At 43.6% G+C, this 20,582-nt stretch overlaps 1 long non-coding RNA gene across 1 annotated transcript; it reads left to right on the top strand.

Annotated features, from left to right (window-relative positions):
• Window positions 1-6,770: 6,770 nt before the first annotated feature.
• Window positions 6,771-20,010, top strand: LOC147722344 (uncharacterized). Its single transcript, XR_015310021.1, has 3 exons — window positions 6,771-6,878; window positions 12,261-12,331; window positions 19,918-20,010. It is a non-coding gene; the product is annotated as an uncharacterized LOC147722344 (long non-coding RNA).
• The last annotated feature ends 572 nt before the right edge of the window (window positions 20,011-20,582 follow it).

Genomic DNA, 20,582 nt, shown 5'->3' with positions numbered 1-20,582 from the left:
AGGGGTGAACCTGCCAGAAGGGCCAAGTCCAACACCCATCATCTCGCAGCCCGATGATTGTGGTCCCTGCCCAGTGTTGTCTGCACCCCCGCTAGTGCGCCTCCTGTGCTCTCCAAATGCCAGGAGAAAAGGCCACCCCCTCCAGGCGACTGCCCTGGCTCCCGCTCTACTTTCAGATCCTATGGTAGAAAAAGAAAAAAATAGTCCTGCAAGAAATGCATCGTGGTCCCCAGCCCTCTCGCGGCAGTCGTCCTAAACACATCTGCAAAAAACCCATGCCCCCAGTATCTACGTCGCCACAGACACCGTACTGTATTCCTATCACCCCGAGTCAGCAGCCCCCCGCAGGACCCACCTTATGACACCACAGCTGTTACCTCTCCTAGCACCCAAGAACCATACGCCTACACAAGATAACCCCGCCACAAAACAGCCCGCCTACGCACAAGGCCAATAAAGACCAGTAGAAATGCTTCTCCCCTTTGGAAAAAACAACGCCCCCCCCCCAACGACCTTCACTCTCAATGCCTTGTCATTGTGACACACAAACACCCCTTGCCCCCGAACAAACCGACACCAATAATGCCACTTCACCCGGCCCCAACTGCCCCAATGTCCGGGCACACCTCTGTGACATCTGTACCGCCCGCCGCTGCTCTGCTCGAAATGCCTGTGCCCCATTTTGACACCCCCAACCGCCCAGCGCAACCCAACCTGCCCCTTCCTACAGTCCCCTTTCCGCAGCTCCCTCTGAACCATAAACTCCCTCCTCCAGGGTGTGCAGTACCAAACACCCAGTTCAACGAAAAAACCCAGACGATATAACACAGCATCTCCATATCTCTACCACAGCGTTCCATCTTCCTACCCCACCTTGGCAATCCCCACACAAAACCCTCACGCCGAGCCGCCACCTGCACTCCTGCACACATGCCTCGCCTTCAGAATCTCCTCATTCCCCCGCCAAAAAACACATCTCCCCCTACAATACCGCCAAAATACACTGCCCATGCCAACACATCAGTCGCCCATCACCCTATTACTTTCACCCCACAAACCCCTTGCCTAGCACCGGCATACCCGTGTTTGCTGTCATAGACTGTGACTTCCATCCTGCATTCAGCTCATGTGACCCCCCCCCCCCAGGAAACTGCAATGCAAAAAATCCCAAATGCTAAAACCATTTACCATTCATTATATCCCGTCACAACCGGCCCCCACCCTGGTGTGGATAGCCCATCTGACAAGCCCCTACCCTGCGCATACGATGAGATATGATGTGAACAAAACAGGTGATGGACCGAATGTGGATCAATGTCACACATTCAACCCAGTCCAAAGATCTGGGCCCAAATCCATCATTTTTTTGCACTCCACACCGCCCTGGGTTAGACAATGGCGATATGCAAATCAGCTCTGACCCTGTGCCCCATGGGAACAGTCCAGTCCGAACTACAAAAGCCATGTCCTTCCCAGAACGGAATCAAGCATCCGAGGACCGGACCGGTTTCGAGGTAACACCTCTCATCAGCCCGGCTAGCTTGACTCCAGTGGTGTGGAGTGCCTGGGACCCACGTCTGAGCATCCCCAGCGCACTTATGGCGGTATTGCAAACAAAACAGGTGATGGACCGAATGTGGATGAATGTCACACATTCAACCCAGTCCAAAGATCTGGGCCCAAATCCATCGTTTTTTTGCACTCCACACCACCCTGGGTTAGACAATGGCGATATGCAAATCAGCTCTGACCCTGTGCCCCATGGGAACAGTCCAGTCCGAACTACAAAAGCCATGTCCTTCCCAGAACGGAATCAAGCATCCGAGGACCGGACCGGTTTCGAGGTAACACCTCTCATCAGCCCGGCTAGCTTGACTCCAGTGGTGTGGAGTGCCTGGGACCCACGTCTGAGCATCCCCAGCGCACTTATGGCGGTATTGCAAACAAAACAGGTGATGGACCGAATGTGGATCAATGTCACACATTCAACCCAGTCCAAAGATCTGGGCCCAAATCCATCGTTTTTTTGCACTCCACACCACCCTGAGTTAGACAATGGCGATATGCAAATCAGCTCTGACCCTGTGCCCCATGGGAACAGTCCAGTCCGAACTACAAAAGCCATGTCCTTCCCAGAACGGAATCAAGCATCCGAGGACCGGACCGGTTTCGAGGTAACACCTCTCATCAGCCCGGCTAGCTTGACTCCAGTGGTGTGGAGTGCCTGGGACCCACGTCTGAGCATCCCCAGCGCACTTATGGCGGTATTGCAAACAAAACAGGTGATGGACTTTTTTTGTGAGCTATGATGTGAAGCATGCCGCCTCCTACATCGTACACCAAAAACCTGGCTTCCTCCCAGGAGACATCTAGCGCCAGGACCCCATAACTCCCAGTTAGCCAGGAAGGACCCCCCAGGCCCCCAACCTTCCCCCCCACCTGCATCACGTCATTGGAAGCAGTCCCCTTTGACCCCGGGGGACCTGTCCGGCATAATACGTTCTGCGTAAACCTATCCCCCCCCAATCTGCCCTGTCCCCCTCTCTGCCACTGCATTGAGCCCACGTAATGCTGCCAAGCTCGCCAGCACGCCAGGCTGTGGATACTGTCTGCATCTTGCATAAACACCCCCCCCCCCGCCGCCGGGTTAAGTGTCCAACCCCAGAGCCCCACCATCATATGCATGCCAATGCCTCGCTACCAAATGACCGCTTGTGAGCCGACCAGCTACCCTTGCTACCCCCATTGCCATATTATCCTCTCTGACTCATGCCACCCAACATTGGGTTCCCAACATGACTCAGCCGAACTGCCGGTGTCCCCGCAAAAAGCTTTCTGCTTCCCCAGGCCTCAGCCATAAACGCATACCTGAGGGTTAAACCAGTACATCTTCTGTTTGTCCGTAGATGCAGTGCCCACAGAAGCTGTGCCCGCAGGTCATTCCGTGGCCTCACTTGACCCCTGCAACAATAAGGAAAAAATCTGGTTACCATGCACCCCACCTCCCCCCGCAGCAACCCACTCAGTCAGAGCCCAGTCATCCCCATCGCACACCATCCCAGAGCCCACTTCGCCCTTCACAACCACGCCAGCCGACCCCCCCACTTCTCCCTCATCATCCATGCCATCTCTCACTCAGTATATATGTAACATTGTCTGACTAAGAAATCTGTATTGGTTGCTGCGCAATTCCCCGGCGGAGGGCAAGCTGCCGCGGACCCCCCTACTGCTTCTGGCCAGCGCTCTGAGGCCGTTGCGTGCCCGCTGGCATCACACCTACTGCCGGGCTCGACCACCGGCCTTGACTCCCCCCCCACCAGGTCGCCACAACCAAGTGGGCCAAAGCACCACCGGGCCTCGTGCCGTGCTGGCAGTCCCTCACCCCTGTCCCGGATAACCCTCACAGCGCCAACTACAAACTGCGACAGGAACCACTCAGACTGACCCCACCACCATCCCTCCCATGCCATAAACAACCAGGTGGGCTAAAGCACCACCGGGCCTCGTGCCGTGCTGGCAGTCCCTCATCCCTGTCCCGGATAACCCTCACAGCGCCACCTACAAACTGCGACAGGAACCCGGTGACAGACCCCCCACCATCCCTCCCATGCCATAAACCCCCAGCTGTCTCCAGTGCGCCATGACCAAATAAATGGTGCAGGTTTCAAGAATGGATGGACCCATACCTCCACCTCGGTGCTCGCAATGTTAGATGCCTGGTGGAACCACTGCCGGCTCCGAGCATCGTCATTAAAAGATGCTTACAGTCCTCCACATAACCACAGTAAAAAAGATGCCTGCTAAAAAAAGGGGCCCCTATCTGAATTAAAGAAGGGAATGCCACCGAAAGACGAGGAACAGCTGCCACAAAAACTCATCCCGATGCGTACTCTGGGCTCGATCACGCCCCCTCCCTTGGCACCCCGACTCCAGACCCCCCACCCCCCAAGCCTGTGGATGCGGTGAAAAAAAAAACCCACCCTCGCTACAAGGCCCCCAGCAGCCGTGCACACTGGCTCCAGCCCCCTCCCCCACCCCCGGGGGCAAAGGCAGTATGCAAACGCAACATCAGGTAACGCAACCGTAGGCATGCCTGCAGCGAGACTACCCCACCTGCTCCCAGAACAGGATGCCCCCTCCCTACCTGCCACATCTGACGTTTACGGTGGCGGCTCCTCCTCACAATCACCACCGCAGCAGCACCCGGACCGTCCATCGCACGTGCACCAATGTCCTCGCGAAACCCATCCAGGCCTAGGTCTGCGCCTGCTGGACACACCCGCTGCGACCGCTCCACCCGGCCCTGCTCGGACTCACACGCACATTATGGCAAAGCCCGCTGCCGTGCCGTAATTCCTTCTGGGGGCACCTCAAACTGAGACACTCTCCCTAGCCCAGCCACAACAAATTGCTAACCCTCCGACCACCAGCCGATCGACAAATTGACCTCCTGTCCCTAGCCACCCTCCAACATACAAACTTTCCTAACAAACTTTCTAAATCCTCCCGGTAGTGCTCAGGTGTCAGGAAGAGGCCGGATCTTCCTCTCCTGACACCTTATATGCCCTCCCAATCCCACACCTTCCTTTAACCCCTCTAGTCCCGCCCCCTACCTTGTCCTTCCGCTATTGCGAGAATACCCCGGGAGAAGACTGGTCTGCGACCTTCACTTCCCCCGGGGGCTGCATTTTGCCTAACGCGTTAGTGCCCAACAAGCAGAATGCGCTTTAAACATAATGGGGCATATTATCAAGGGGGTTTATCTCCGCCTTTTTGGCTTTAAAAGCCAAGAAAGCGGAGATAAAATTATCTCCCTATTACCAAGCTGTCGCTAACACCAGTTAGTGACAGCTAATAGGAGATAGCGACCATCTTGGGCCCCGCTTTGCATGTCAGTGATATTTATCACTAATGACATGCAAAGTGGGCGTGCCAAGATGTTAGCGACTGGAAACAGTCCCTAACATCGCTATCTCCTATTACCAACTTTTGGAGATATTCGCGCTAAGCGTTTTTTATCGCATTTCCGATAAACCTTGCTAATAGCAAGGTTTATCTGCGATAAAAATTGCCGATGTGCGGCGATAATTTTTGTCTCTAAACAAGTTAGAGACAAAAATTATCGCTAGTTGTTGGTAATATGCCCCAATGTTCCCTGAAAGGATAGAACGAACATGTTTCTTGATTTAATATCCAATATTTACGTAGATCGTGCAACAGTACGTTTGCACGCAACGGAAGATCTCATGAAAACTGCTTGAGTAGCGGAATCACAGGTCTGTTTGTGATAATATCTAATAAAGTGGTCGCCTTTTGCTTAAAGCGTTGTGACCAACATGCAAAATGTGCTTTAAACAGAGTGTTTCCTGAAAGGATAGAAAGAACATGGCTTTTGCTTTAATATCTAAAACGTATGCACTTTGCGCAACAGAATGCCTGTACACAAGGGAAGATCTCAAGGAAACTTGATGAGTAGCAGTGTCACGAGTATCACTGTGATAGTATTGCACTGGCTGAATGTGCCTGTAGCCATTAATAACAGCTAGCGGGTAGGTTAAAGAGATGTTATATACTGACGCAGGATATCGTATAACCAGTGATGGTATTAATTACATGCAAATGGACTAAACATATGTTGTGTGATCACACAAAATATAACAACATACAGTAGATAGAAAATGACAGGTGCTAACAGCCATGCCTGGTTGTGCGTTTACGTGCAACATTAATAGTCGTTTTGTTAAAATTAAATTGTAAATATATTGATATTACGAGTGTGAATCCTAATAGAGTTTAGTTTCTGTATGCACATCGTGCTCATAATAATGAACAGTAGGAAGCAAATGATAGGTGCTAGCAGCCATGCCGGGTCGTGCTTTTTATGCGTAACACAAATATCCGTCTGACAAAATAAATAAAATAAATAGTAAATACATTGACATTATGAATGTGACTCTAAATAGAGTTTAGCGTCTGTATGCGCAACGTGGCCACTATAACGAATAGAAGGAAGCAAATGACCGGTATTAACAGCTATGCCTGGTCGTGTTTTATGTGTAACACTATTATTTGTTTGTTAAAATAATACACTTAGAGGGTTGACTACTTTGCCCGTGAATACTATGAACATACTTGTGCAATAACTGATGGATTCTCATGTTCTATCTTGTAGCTACGGAGGTCAACACTGACCATCCATGTAGAGAACAGTAAGTTAATTTGCACCTTCTTTGTGTTTATTACTCTCATGATATAATTCGTTCCACTGCGCGCACTTTTGAAGAGTGTGTTTCTCTTCAAAAGTGCATCGCTCGTGGAGAATGTGGCCACATAAATCCCAACTGCTGAACAACTCATTCAGCAGTTGGACACTTGAGAGTTCAGACGCGCTCCTGTATTTATGCCATCTTACTTAAGAATAAACCTCTGGAATTGGATTTACAGACGCTTTCTACTGAAGTTATTTATTTAACATGAAACCTTTTACTTCATATTTGGCGACGAGGGTCAAGAGGCATTTTTACGCAAGCTGAAATTTGTGAAAGCTTACATGAGAAGACACTCATCTCATCTGTGCAAGTCTTCGCTTTCTTCTTCGAGAGTCCGGACGATCTGGAGCATTGTTTGACCCGGCGGTGAATTTTTGATTGGTTTCATCATTTTGGTCTGCGTCATTGGTCTTGGCTCATGTCATTCATGACGCGGGAAGTAGCGTCAGAGTGACGAGTCGAAGGGAGCGTCATCATGTTGCTGCACTCTCTGGCGGCCATTTTAGATCCACACAAAGTCTTGTTTCCATAACAACAGCCTCAAAAAACGGAGTTTGCTCGTTTTAACTTATTTTTAGATCGTCGCTCTATCGAAGCATTGGAATTGAGGTATTGTTTTATTTAAGCTTGGAATACATTGAGAAATCCTTTACTTTATTTTTAAAATAGTGAAGGATTGTATTTCTACGGTTGGGCTTTAAAAGAGAGGAGATAACAAAAGGATTTGAAACATATTTGACTTGACTTTGTAATTTTGTCTGCAAGGAAGAATATTCTTTAAAGCATGGCCTCTAATCAACAGATTGTTTATTTAGACCATTTTCTTCCCACACCTGGGAAACCAAAGGAGGCATGGAAACTGTGGTATAAAAAATTTGAAAATTACCTGGTGGCAATTGGTGCAGATGAATACTCTTCAAAAAGGAAACTTGCGATTTTGTATAGCCATTTGGGTGCTGCTGGTAGAGAAATTTTTAATAATCTACCAATTTCACAGCCTCCTCCTGGTAATGGGAAGGGTTGAAATGAATTTACAGATGCAATTTTGAAACTCAACAAATTTTTTTTAAAACAGCCTAGTGTTATGTTGGAACGTTTCAACTTCATGAAAAGAAGGCAGGAACAACATGAATCTGTCGAGGAATTCATATCTGCATTAAGAAACTTGGCTGCGGAATGTAATTTTGGTCCATATTTAGATACTGTTCTCAGGGACCAATTTGTGTATAAATGTTTTCACTAAAAGATTCAGGAGAGAATCCTGAGTTGTCGTGACCCTTCCCTATCTGAAGTGATAGATATGACAAAGAGTGTGGAGAGGTCTATTGTTTCCTCTAGGTGTATCACTGATGGAAATGTTTCTCGTGCAGATGGTGAAATACAGGTCAATGCTGTTTATTCTAAGAACAAAACCATGAAACCTTTTCAAAAGAAAGCTGGCTCATTCTGTTATAGATGTGGCTCTAAGGCACATCTCAGCAATAACCCAGTTTGTCCAGCTTTGGATAAAAAAATGTACATTCTGCGGTAGAATTGGTCATTTTAACATAGTTTGTAGGAACAAAAAGACTGTACAAGTTAGCACCCTGTCCTCTTTTGAAAACACTGATGTTGATGTTGCTAATGTAAATGTGTCTTCTCTTGAGTCATCCTTGGATGATGTTCATGTTAATACCGTTGAGACCTTTGATGCAAATTCAAATGTATTCCATAGGAAGATTTTATTTATTGATTTAGTTGAAACTTCCTCCGACAGTAGTCGTGTGAAAGATCCCACATGTAAAGTAATTGTTGATCATATTGAGTTGAATATGATGGCTGATTCTGGAGCTCCAGTAACCATCATTTCTGATGGTTTGCTTAATGCCCATTGGTTTTCAAGAGTACACCTTTTTCCTTTGGATATCATCTCAAAGGCATATGGTAGGAAAGACATTGATATGTTGGGATATTTTTTAACAAAAATTGTATGTTTAGAAAGGTGTACTTTGACAAAGGTTTATGTTGCCATCAATGGTAAATGTATAGATGGCTGGCAAGACCTTGCTAAGATGGGTCTAAAATTAGTGCCTGGATCGGATTCACCAGTTCAGATAAATGATACCACTGTCTTTGCAGTGAATGACATTGTCAGTAGTGAAGTTCATGATTTGATATCTGAATTTTCAGATGTTTTCAATGAATCTGTTGGGAATATCAAAAATGTTGAGCACTTAATCAGATTAAAGCCTAATGCTGTCCCAGTTGTTCATAACTTAATGTGAGGGATGATTTAAAAAAAGTTTTGGACAAAATGGGGTCTGAGGGCATTATTGTACCCACAGATTCTTCACTTTGGGTCAGTCCCACAGTTTTTGTTAAAAAAAGTGACTCAAGCATTCGCCTATGTGCGGATCTTAGTTCTTTGAACCAAAACATTATTGTAGACTGTCATCCCTTGCCCAAAATCCAAGAATTACTTACAGGCATTTCTGAGTCAAAAGTTTTCACGCTTCTTGATCTCGGTAGTGCATATCATCAGATTCCTCTCACCAAGTCATCTTCTGAACTCACCACATTCATCACTCCATTTGGGGCTTTTAGATATTTGAGGCTCCCTTTTGGATTGGCATCTGCTGCCAGTGTGTTCCATAAGTTCATGGATACAATTTTAAATGATATTGAAAATGTCCAAGCTTATCAGGATGATGTTCAGATACATTCTAAGACCAAGTCTGAACATTTTAAAACCTTAAAGAAGGTGCTATCACATTTTAAGGATGTTGGTATAACTCTGGGTGAAAAGAAATACAAATGTTTTGTAAGTGAGTTAGATTACCTTGGTCATAACATTTCCGCTGGGGGAATTAAACCTAAAGTGTCTCTTACAAAAGCAATTCATGATGTTCCAATTCCTAAAGATAAGGACTCACTAAAATCTTTCTTAGGTTTAGCGGAATATTATTCCAGGCTTATACAGAATTACTCTCAGCTTGTTCAGCCTCTTCGTGTTCTTTTAAAAAAAGATGTGAAATTTGTGTGGTCTAAGGAATCTGACTGTGCTTTTAATCTGGTTAAGAAGGTTATTGTCGAGGCTCCGACTTTGTCTTCTTTTGATCCAAGCCTGAAATGTGCTATTTCAGTAGGCGCAAGTCAGAAAGGCTTGGGTGCTGTACTTTGTCAAGGGAATGGTTACAAAGAAAACACTGTTGGCTTCGCATCTAGATCTCTGAGTGGTGCTGAATCAAATTATAGCACCATTGCCTGTTCCTGGGCTGTAGAAAAGTTCAAGATGTACATTTGGGGTTTGCATTTTACGCTTTTTAGAGATCACAAGCCTCTTTAACATCTTCTTAATGGTAATGGCACAGGGAAGGCCTCCGCCAGACTGGTCAGGATTCTGTCAAAACTTCATGAGTATATTTTTAACATCAAGCACATATCAGGAGGTAATAATTCGTGCCCTTTCCAGACTGAGTCTTGAATATGATGATGTTGGGGATCATGATACAGATGACATAGAATGTGTAGTGGCTTCGATTGAGGAGTTGGTTTTATCAACTTTTTCCATTTCAGAAGCAGATTGGCTTAATAATTATTCTGATGACACAGTCTTAGTTGCTGTTAAAAACATGATTGTTTCAGGATGGCCTAAGATTCGTGCCCTACCTGCTTCTCTAAAAGCTTATGCACAAGTTTCAGAAGAACTTTCTATCATAAATGATGTTGTTTTCAGGGGTGATCAATGTGTTCCTCCTTGTGACATTCGCAATAGACTTTTCTTGTCAGCTCATCAAGGACATTTAGGTGTTGGGGGTACTTCAAGGAAATTGAAGGAACATTTTTGGTGGCCTGGTCTTGATAGGGATGTTGCTGTATGGATTAATTCTTGTGCCACATGTCTTATTTCAGACAAACATTGGAAGACACCTCAGTTGCCTTTGCATACTGTTCCCTTCCCAGATGAAGCTTGGCACAAATTGGCCATTGATTTTTCTGGACCGTTTGAGATTTTGTCCCATGACAAGCGTTACATTATATTACTTATTGATTATCACTCCAAGTGGTGTGAGTTTGACTTTTGTGAGAATCCCAATTCATCAACAGTTGTTCGTTTTTTAAAAAAGGTGTTTCTTTCTGAGGGTCCTCCTAGGGAATTAGTGAATGACAATGGTTCTCATTTTTGCTTTCTATGGTTGAATTTTTAAAAAAACTTTATGACATAAAGCATCTCAGGGTTGCGCTTTACTCACCTTCTTCTAATGGATTGATAGAAAGGATGAATAAATGTATTAAAGAAGGAATACAGACTGCCATTGCTTCCAAGGTGGATGTGGAAGAGTTCCTGAGGGGCAAATTGTGGTCATATTTGGTGACTCCTCATTGCACCACAGGCTTATCCCCCTTTAGACTATTGAAGAAACGTAATCCAAATGGGAATATTTGCCCATCTTGGATCAAAGGTTTGAAGACGGTTGATAAGCCTTGTTTAGCTTGTCATGATAGGGCTATCATTAGAAATAAGGTGTCTAGTCAACAAATGATTCAAAAGAGGAATTTTGATCCCAAGATCATTTCTCCCTCACAAACGTTTGAAGTTGGGGATTGGGTTATGGTTAAAGTTCATGACAAGGTTAAAAAAGGTTTATCAACATTTTCACTGCCCACTCAGGTTCTCAAAGTTTCAAGAGGGTCTCTTTTTCTTGACAAAAAGGGGTGGTGGAACAAACGTGTGATTGTGAAACTTACCTCAGAACAAGCCAAAAAGATTTTCATGACTAAACATGTTGAAGATGATTATTCTTGCTCTTATTTTTCTTTGGGTACTTCTGATAACATTGGTTGTTTTTCACCTCAAAACTCGTGTATTTCAGATAATACTTCTGAGGTGAATGTTGAACCCATTTGTGATCCTCATGTAGTATCAAGCTCTTCTAATGCTTCTTCAACCGTTTCACCTAGAATTCATAAGAATTGTTCTTTTCCTTCACGTTTTAAAGATTATTATTTATCTTGAATTTATTGTACTTATGTTAACTTTATACTTTTCATTTTGAGTAAAGGGGGAGAAGATGTAGAGTACAGTAAGTTCATTTGTACCTTCTTTGTGTTTATTACTCTCATGATGTTGTAATTTGTTCCACGGCGCGCACTTTTGAAGAGTGTGTTTCTCTTCAAAAGTGCATCGCTTGTGGAGAATGTGGCCACATGAATCCCAACTGCTGAACAACTCATTCAGCAGTTGGACACTTGAGAGTTCAGACGCGGTCCTGTATTTATGCCATCTTACTTAAGAATAAACCTCTAGAATTGGATTTACAGACGCTTTCTACTGAAGTTATTTATTTAACATAAAACATTTAACTTCACAATCCACCATCTAAGGGAACATACCAAATAGCACCAGTACTATTCAGGATTCTAATAAAAAAGACGCACAGGTATGACCTCTTATATGAGGACGCCTTTATATAGATGCGATTGTTCGTATAACCAGCAATGATATCAATTACATGCAAATGAGATCAATATATAATGCGTGATTACAAAAAACAAACTGTAAAAATATTGACGGGTATGACTCTAAATAGAGTGTAGTGTCCGAATGGCCTACTACGCGGACTAATGAACTGCTGGAAGTAATGACAGGTGCCTCAGCTAAGCGTGGTCATGTTTTTATGCACAATACTAGTATTCGCTTGTTAAAGTAATATAGTTAGAGGACTGACTATCTTGTTCATGAATGCTATGAACAAATATGCGTAGTAACGGTTGGATTCACGTGTTCTATCTTGTAGTTACGGAGGTCAACATTTATCAATACACCACTTAAGGAAACAAATCGATTAGCACCAGTTTTATTGAGGACTCTAATATAACAGAGGCACAGGTATGGCATCCTAGAAGAGTATGTTAATGCATGTATAAGCATGATGTATATATAAATAGGGAGGTGTGTATAGATATTGTAATACTTGACGTTGTATTTTACTATTTTATTATATCTCCTAGAAGGAGTACCACAAAGCTTATCCAACCTGAGAAGACAGAACATTCGTGTAGTATAACAGATTATTGAAGAGGTAACTATATAATGTTATGAAGATCTGTGTGTATATAATTTTGCTGATCCCCTAGCGATGCTGCCTTAAATGCTGTGATTTGTACTATTTCAAGCATTTAACAAGGTTTGCAGATCTCCCAATGATGTTGCATAACATTTTACTATTTGGACTATTCAAACTCCTTACTAAAGTTTCTCCTTTCAGCTCTTACATTTGTGCACAGAGAAACCGTATAATATAGTTTTAAATAGTAAGACAGTATCTTAATATAGGTTTCTCATACTGCTTTACCGATGTACCTCAAGAAGATGATGGTTTTATATTAGAAATAAGAACAGGCAACTTATAATTTTATGTATGTGAAAAAAAGGGGGTATCCCCGACTAAAGTTCCTAAGTCGGGATATCTATACTATTTGGAAAAACAGGAAATTAGGAACATGGATTTCATATGGACATGGACTGACATCAAAAAGTAATGACTATGGATTGACAGTGTGCATAGTAAAAAAAGTAGATTTATTTTATTTAATGATAATCTTAAAAAGATTTTTTTCTCTTTTAAATAGTATATAGTCTATAAATACATAATATTGTACACATTCATTATTTTGGGTTCAACTGTAAATCTCTTACTGTGCAATTTATAATCGTTTTATTTTAGGTCACAGTAAATTACAATTGTTTATACAATAGAAAAATGAATCAAAAGAGGTGCAAAAAATACAACAAAATAGCTTAATATTGGTCTGATTACCCTTTAACCAAGAGTCACAATGGATGGTTACTATGGACATAGAGGCTCTATATTCCAATATACCCCAATCTGGAGCCATCACAGCAGTCGCCTGGTTCATAGACACTTTTGAGATAGATTGTCCCAAAGCATTTATTTTGGACTGTCTCAAAATAGTTCTATCCGAAAATACTTTTTACTTCAATGGCTCATTATATCAGCAGATGAAAGGTGTGAGTATGGGGGCTTCATGTGCACCTACAGTGGCCAATATATATATGGCCGAATAAGAATCAAAATTCATCTATAATGACATCGCCCCCTTTAGTGAGTCCGTTACATCATGGTCTCGCTTTATAGATGACGTTTTCTTTATTTGGACCTCAGAAACAGAAACTCTTTCTACCTTTGTATCTTGGCTGAACCTATGTGATCAGAACATCCATTTTACTGCAACATCCAGCCAAACACAAGTAGAATTCTTAGACATCAACATATTCAGCAAGGACCACCATCTTAATGTAGATTTGTATGTTAAACCAACAGCCCGCAATACATTTCTACATTATACAAGCTACCATCCGAAGGCCTAAAAATCTAGCATCCCATTTGGCCAATTCCTACGAATTCGGGAGGAATTGTTCCTCATTAGCAGATTTCGACAAAAGAGCTGAAGATATGAAAACTAAATTCATATCCAGAGGCTACCCAAAACGCTTAGTTCGTGATTCCTACAAAAGAGCTAGGTTCTTTGATAGGCAACATCTATTAACACCGCAAACCAAAAAACCAAACTCCAAAATGGTATTTGTAACAAGGCACTCAACCATGAATGCCAAACTCCAACAAATAGTCCATGTAAATTGGCATATCTTGAATGCCACGAAACCCAAGGAAAAACAGCTACCAAAATCAGTCTTTGCCTACAGAAAAAATAAAAACCTCAAGGACCTAGTCGTGCGGTCTAGAATGCAAATGAAGAACACTGATCTAACACAAAGATCTCTGACTGACATGACCCCGGTCGTAGGCAATTTTAAATGCCTTTCTTGCACTGCCTGTGAATTTACCATTGAGACCAAAAAGTGGTCCTTCAACAACATACCTATATTATCCCAAACTCTGACGAACTGCAAAACCACAAATGTGGTCTACCTACTGCTATGCCCTTGCAATCTAGGGTATGTAGGTGAAACCGCACAAATGATGTCGACACGTCTGTCTGAACATAGGTCCGCCATCCGAACAGGGAAAACCCAAGCCCCACTAGTCAAGCACTATGTGGAAGCTAAACATAATTCCAATGACATTCGTTGGTTCATCCTTGAAAAAATCCCCAAAACATCAGGTACACTAAGCACCCAGGTACGAAAATGCAGAGAAGTGTACTGGATTTTTACTTTGGACACTTATGTCAAAGGGCTGAACAATGAAATACCCTGGGACCAGGTTCTAAAGTACAATCCTGGCTAATCAATTGATGTAATATATTGATTCCATTCCCTCAGCCCTCACCCCTGGGACAAGGTCTTAAAGTATAATCATGGTTAATTAATGGACACAACATATCTAATACATTTTCTCAGTCCTATATTATAAAACACTTTTCCCTTAAGACTGTAACACAGGGACCATATACTTACACTCCTTGAGAACAGAAACCTTTGCCTCTCTCATTTTATGTCCAAATATTATCCCCCTTAGCCCCTTGAAGGTCATCCAAAATCGATGTTCTGACCTTTCAATTAAATTTCATCTATAATAAAACCCCCCATGTCACTACAGAATTTGATCCGACATACCCATCAGATATTTTTATATTCCATTGTATCTCAACCACCAAACATAATATCTATTTGGTGGGCCTGGTACTGGATCTTATATATACAGATTATCAAGAATAGGACCGTAACCGCTTCTAATTTTACGTTTTCAATACATTCTAAGATGGCCGCCTTTCATACCGAGATTCAATAGTGAATCCTATTCATCTCCCTCACACTTCCGGATCAGACAACCATTACGTCCGGTTTCACACTATGCCGGAATGCACGCGCGTCTCGGTTACAAATAGAGCATTAGCTCCCTGGGACATTTATCTCCATCTGACATCCAACCGAAACGCCGGACAGACAGATTCCCTAATCGGAGGACGCAACCGATCCCTTAAATAGGTATGACTTCCTTCCGCAATCTTTAGGCAACTATTTTAGAGCTTTGCAACCATGCTCTTCGATTATAAATCTTCTAAACTCTCCCCGCATCTTTATTTTTGTTACCAGATAACTCGCATCTCCCCCCATGTATCACCAATGCTGATGGCCCCCGATGCACCTAAACATAAATAACAAGGTAACTAGATCTATATAGAAGTTATGGAAAATGTTCAGTCTGAACTTTAAATACCTTCCCACCCTGGCCGACCACTGTTTTCATCCTCACCCCTTTATTGTTTTCTTCGTAGTTTTTTATACTGAGGCACGGCAATCGTTAATCCTTCCGGTACCACTGTCAGCTAAATCCAGTGCTTTATTATCCAGGTACTTCCAACTTTTTTTCTCTTGGTCTTATTGATGGGACTGTGATCAGAGACACCTACCCATCACCCTTTGTCCCCCCAACCCTCCTCCACGTCACCCGCCCTGAACTAGACATGTTTTTCTTTGGCTCCCAGAACTCATTACTGTTCTCCTTTGTTTTGCATTTTCTACAGTTTATTGTATTGCCGAAAACCATCTGACAACTTCTCCATTCCTTCATAACCATCTAATCTAAAAACAGGTACCCCCCTTACTGAACTATTTGATCATTGGCCCCGTTCTGAATGCATACGATAGACATTAATCGTTCGCAATTGTTATGTGTTTACTAGAGTGAAGAGCTCCATCATGTCATTATAGAGGAGTTCCAACATTGATCCCAGTTGCATACTAGTAGAATCTGCGGTTACCAATTCCCGGTAAGAACCCTTTCCATCTGCTTTACAGTGCTTTAACACCCCTGCCATTTACTTAGTAACACACTACCCTTTCGAAAACCTTCCCTCCCTTTTACCTTTCCCCACCTCCCTTCCGTTTACCACCCCATTCCTCCCCTGTTCTTTAACATCGTATCATTAACGATTTTTGAAATTTAAAATCTTTTTTCCCCCCAGGCCCTGCCCAGTTGCGACCCCGTGCCCCTTATACTGCTAAGTGTATAGGCTAAGATTGGACTAGCTATAATATCTATGCAAACTCACAACCCCACATGGATAAATTGGACTTCACATTAGCTAAAGATGAATGAACCTTTCTAAAATGATATAAAATGTGACTGTATGCGCTAAATAGTTCATGCTAGTGTATGTAACCATGTATATATGTACATAGTAAGAATCTTTTTCTCATTTCTTATTTTCTGCCCTTGTTTTAAACCACGGTTTTGTAAATATTGAAGCACTAAATGTATTTGTAAATCTTATTAATAGGACGCTGTACTGACACTGATATGGATTTTTTATGTATTTTCTTATTTGCATAGGTACATTTGGAATATACATCATGGCTTCCTGATGAAGGCTAATAGCTGAAACGCGCGTAGCAATTACCAATTACTTCTAGCCATGTTCTCAGACCAATATTAAGCTATTTTGTTGTATTTTTTGCACCTCTTTTGATTCATTTTTCTATTGTATAAACAATTGTAATGTACTGTGACCTAAAAGAAAAAGATTATAAATTGCACAGTAAGAGATTTACAGTTGAACCCAAAATAATGAATGTGTACAATATTATGTATTTATAGACTATATACTATTTTAAAGAGAAAAAAATCTTTTTAAGATTATCATTAAATAAAATAAATCTACTTTTTCTACTATGCACACTGTCAATCCATAGTCATTACTTTTTGATGTCAGTCCATGTCCATATGAAATCCATGTTCCTAATTTCCGGTTTTTCCAAATAACTTATAATTTTATGTCAGAAATGATGATTCGTAAAGTAAAGTTTACAAATGGATCATGGCTTCACATAATGCATGTTAGATCTGGGGGTCTCTAGTTGGCAGAGGTAAGTACCTTAGACCAAGTAGGGACCCTTGCTTCTAGTCAGGGTGAAGGAAATACACACAGTAGATAACCCCTGCTCACCCTCTAGGTAGCTTGGCTCGAGCAGGCAGGTTTATCCCCAAGGCAATGTGCATAATAAATGCACTTAACACAAACAATGACCCCCAATACACCACAAACTGAGACCACAGAGGAAAGTATATTCACAAAAATATAACTTTATCTAGTTGCAGCAATTAAAAATCAACAATACACAATGGTTGCTTCTTTGATAAAAGTTTGCACTTAATCTTGATGGTTGCGCATGTAGTTAGGAAGTTCTTATATAAAAATTAGTCTCAAGTCTCTTAAATCAGTATGAAAAATGATGCTACTGACTTATCTCGAATCAGCTCTTTAAACAAGTAACTAAAGCAATGCCAGCGTGTTAATAACTTTTCAATTAGGCCTTCGAACTACTGAGCCCCCAGCCAATGCGAGCGCGCCTCACCGGTGGTTGCTAGCACCTTTGCGCTAATCAGAGCAGACTTCCACTAGCCCCGTCCGGTCCTGGCAGCTCTCCGCCCACTCTCAGTACTCCAGGGAGCGGCGGGGAGCTAACTCAGCTCTCCCAGCAGGGACAGCAGGCCAGGGGCAGAGATCGCTTCTGTGGCTCCCTCGGCGAGGTCGGGTCACTCTTCCCCAGCTTCGGTGGCGTCACACAGCTTCGGCGGCGTCCCCAGAGGTCCCGGTTACAGGGACCAATCAATGTGCGACTCGGCAGGCGAGCCTCCGGACCGATGACGTAGCTTTTCCTCTTCTGGCCCAATCACGTCGCGGCCTTCGCGGCAAGCCTCTCTCTTCACCCGGGAGTCAGCCAGTGGCAGCGCGGCTCCCGGGGCATACCCTCCTTCACCAGGCAGCTTCGGCGACCAGGCAGCCAATCAGAGCGCGGCTCTGGATAGTGATCGACCAATCAGGTCGCGGCCCCTTCGTTTCTTTCTACGCAGCTTTGCAGAGCGGGGAAACAGCTGCAGGGCTCTCTCAGGCCCCCGGGCCACGGCGGTGAATTACGGGCTGATGATTTCCACAGCCACAGGTCGCAGTTGAGGCGTTTCAAGCCAGCAATTCGTCGGGGGTGTTTCTACATGCAGAAAGGCACAACAGGCCTCCTCTCACCCTTGATTTTGTGCCGATGAGCACAACGATATTCCTTCACAGCTGGCAAGTGAAAACAAGTATTGGGGCAAAACACCACACGCTCTCCTCAACAGTTTGGCAATGCTTAGGAACCTTTTAACCCTGGGTTCCAGAACAGGAGGCCAGCTCTTCTCAGGCCCTTGGAGATTCAGTTTAGGAGACACAGCACACAGCAAAGTCTCTGGAGATCAAGAATGCAGGGTCACAGCACACAGCAAAGCCCCTCTTCTCCTCAGCTTCAGTTGGTCAGCAGAACAGGTCAGCCCTTAGAGCACACAGCAAGGAAATCTTCCTTCAGTTCTCCAGCGGTCCTTCTTCCAGCAGAGGTTCCTCTTGATTGTAGAATCTAATTTTCTGTTGTCAGGGGTCCTTCTCTTATACCCCAAAAAGTCTTTGAAGTCTTTGTGCAAGTGGTCCCTGAGCCCGGTCAAAACCAGTTCTGGGTGTTGCTGGAGCCCTTGGGCTTCCTGGCTTCCTTCTTTCTTTCAGTATCAGGGAAAGAGGTGACAGTCGCCCAGCAGGAGGTGGAGCCAGCATTGTGGTCAGGCAGGCACAGCCCTAGTCACTCCCAGGTGCTATCTCCTCCCACTTCCCTGGCAGAAGATGCAGCCTTTCATCCACGGGCTGACTCAGACAACCTCCTGGGGGCTCTGCAGCCCCTGTCACCCTCAAACCAGACAGTCAATCCACAAGCAGTCCCAGGCACACAGAAAGGTTAGACAAGAGAACAGCCACTTTCTAAAAGTACTATTCTCAAACACAGAATTTAAAAACAACTTTTCCTAAAAGATGTGTTATTAAATTCTGAGTTCAGGGATATCAATCACCTACGTCCCATCTTGTTCCTATGGAAAGATAGGCTGGTATCCATTGGGACCAGCCTCCCCATGTTAATCTATGGAGCAAGATAACCTTGCAGCAGTGAGCACACAAAATGGCTGCTGCTCACTACCAGAGCATGTTACCTGCACTAGTACATGCTCTACCTTACCCATACACTGCACCCTGCCCAGGGGGGTACCTTGAGCCTTCCATAGGGGTGACTGATGTGCACAGACAGGGAAGGGTTAGGCCCAGCCAGTGGGGACACTGGCCAGGCGGACATGGCAGCACACAGGCACTGCACTGGCAGGCCTGAGACACCATTTTAGGGCCACTTACGTGGGTGGCGCAATCTGCGCTGCAGGCCCACTAGCAGCATCTGTCATCACCAGCCCTGGTACACACAGTGCACTTTACTAGGGACTTCATAGTGATACAAATATGCCAATCAGGTATACCCAATCAATATGACAATTTATATAGGGAGCATTTACACTCTGGCACTGATCAGCAGTGGCAGAGTGTCCAAAGCATCTAAACCAGCAAAAACGAAATCCAGCACAGCATCAAAAATACAGGAGGCAGAGGCAAAAATATGGGGGAAAACCATGCCAAGGGTGTCAGGTCTAACAATGCACGATTAGGTGCACTTAATAACAGAATACGTTGATTCTTTTAAAACGAATCAATGTAACTATGTAAATAGAGTAATGATGATTATATATATGTATATGTCACATAAATGTTCGCAATTTTGCTTATATGTGTGTAAAGAAAAGGTTTTAAAACACTGTATCTCGTCTCTGTTTTGTAGCCCTGAAGAAGTCCTTAAATAGGATGAAACGCATTGGCTACCTGTGAAGAAAGAAGAATTAACCATAAAGAATAAAGACACATGTGAACAATTTCACTTGGTGGAACTAATTTCTTGCTCATAATGTGTGCAGATCAAATCAATTTTGTAAATTTTTGATGTGAAAAGTTTTTTTCTCATATTAAGAAGCTATGAGGTCTTGCTTCTTTTTATCATTGCACCATATGTTAATAATCTCCTGAGATACAAATAAGTGTGGTTCTAAATCCAAAACCTCTTTTGTAAATCGTTCTACAATAAACAAATGTGTAAATTGAGATGAGTATATGTACTCCTTTGCAGTGTCTGCTGGGACATCTAGAAAGTGGTAGAGCGCAAATAATGTCCATGACCTTGATTGAGCTCTCCACCAAAAAAGCTTGCAAAAATAACCAAAAAAACACAGAAGAATCATGTCACACATTTACCTAAAAATCCAGCGAATGAGTGAGCCATTACAGGCCTGAGCTAGATACTCGATTCAGCTGGAGGTCTTCTTTGACCCTCGAGCCAAAATAAACCAAGCACCCATGTGGCCCTTGTCTGACACCCATTCTCCTACCCAAGACTGAAACACAAAGCATAACCCCATGATGTAAAATAAGTGCAAGAGACACGCAACTAAA

The sequence above is a fragment of the Lissotriton vulgaris genome, chromosome 4_1, assembly GCF_964263255.1.
Source record: "Lissotriton vulgaris chromosome 4_1, aLisVul1.2, whole genome shotgun sequence".
Lineage (NCBI taxonomy): Eukaryota > Metazoa > Chordata > Amphibia > Caudata > Salamandridae > Lissotriton > Lissotriton vulgaris.
This window is presented reverse-complemented; position numbering and strand designations above follow the sequence as displayed.